Raw genomic sequence first — 1,648 nt, 5'->3', positions numbered from 1 at the left:
AGTATGGCCCTTGGTGGGTTTAACCAGCTGATGATCCCAGGGGGACTGGGGCAGCGCTGAATCCCAAACCTTTGTGCCTTTGCCTGAAGGGCTGAAGGTTGGATCACTCTCTGCCTATGGCCATCCTTTGTGTTCGTGGGTCTTGCCAATCCAGGTCCCGCCTGTGGTGGGGAGCCCTGCCCTGCCTGGTTTGCCTGCAGCATGTAGAAACCCCAAAAAAGCCTCCAAGTTCTCATGAGTGCTGAGAATAGAACTGTTGTGCCTATTTCAGGTCCCTCTGCAGAAGCCGTATTATCATAATTAGCCGAAACATTTCTCCATTAGCATATTTTTTCTCTTCTTCCATCACATCAGCCTGCATGAAACAGTCACTTATTCTACTTGCCGTTGTGTCGAGATGTACCAGGCTGCGGGCAGGACCTGCTGCCCGTCCCCAGGCCGGCCTCAATAGCACAGCTTGTTCTCTGCGCAAGGGGCAACGATGCGGTGGCAGCTGATGTAAATCCCAGGGGTGACGCTGAGAGCAGCCCCGATTGCCACCCCCTGAGAAGGTCTGGCCACTGAAATACGATAACATTGGTGCCCCAAGCATCTACAACAGGCTGCAAGGAGAGAGGTGGCAGGAGGCTGGAAGATCCCAACACCCTGCCCTGTGATGTCGAATTATCGCTCCCCCCCAGCCACTTTTACAGCAAATGAATTTCTTACTCCACAGTCAGTGCCTAGCAAAGTGCAGAAGCCAGGGTGTGCACCGCAACATGGCCAGGGAGGCACCAGAAAGGGAGAGATGGCTTTGAGCTTGGCTGAAGGTGTGGAGGCATGGGAGACGTATTCCCACCTGAGTCCAGACCTTTTGTGCGATTTTGGGTGAAAAGTGTACCCAGTGCAATCTGTGTAGGTTCACAGAGTAAATTACAGAGCAGGCAGCAAACCTCTGCTCTATCAGTTTATGGCTCCTGCTTGGTTGGGCGTCTGGGTGGTTAGTTGGTTTTGGAGGCGCATTCCTGGGGAGGTGGGCCTTTGGTCAGAGATGGCTCTTATGTTCTTATGGCACAGACCGGCAGGGTACAGCATCTCCTGAAGAGTGCCCCGGCTCTTCTCCAACAGTTCAGCCTAACAGTTAGTCCCTTCCAATGTGAAGGGAGTCCCTTCCAACCCTTCTCTTTTCATTTCCAAGGTACTGGGGCATCCAAATCACTTCCAGATAGCTAACTCCCTCTGGTGCAAACAGGCACCTGAGTAATACACCTCCAATTTCTTCTGTCCCACCATGGAAGGTCACGGCCAGGCCAGGAGGCACGCAGAGGGCCTGTGTCCAGAGGACAGCCATCACGCTGGGTGGCACTGGCCATCGTGGGCAGCTCTGGGCACGGTTTTGTCCCCGTCCTGGGACCCACAAGCTGGTGGGTGATGGACGAGACCCAGCGCTGTTTAAGCACACAGCGTTTGCAAACCCTGAAGAAAGGCTCCTGCTGGGGTCAGGCATCTTTAGGGTTCGACCTGCTTCGTGGCGCCTGCACACAGCCCGTGAGGAGGGTCCAGCGCACGAACCAGCATCCCCACCCCTTGCAGGGGACTCCCCAGGTTTCCCATCCGCCCTCTCCCAGCGGCGCCTCAGGACTTGCGCTGACACCCTCAGCAAGCACGG

The sequence above is a fragment of the Pygoscelis adeliae genome, unplaced genomic scaffold (assembly GCF_000699105.1).
Source record: "Pygoscelis adeliae isolate BGI_AS28 unplaced genomic scaffold, ASM69910v1 Scaffold118, whole genome shotgun sequence".
Lineage (NCBI taxonomy): Eukaryota > Metazoa > Chordata > Aves > Sphenisciformes > Spheniscidae > Pygoscelis > Pygoscelis adeliae.
The sequence above is the reverse complement of the archived record's forward strand: the minus strand, read 5'-3'. Positions refer to the sequence as shown.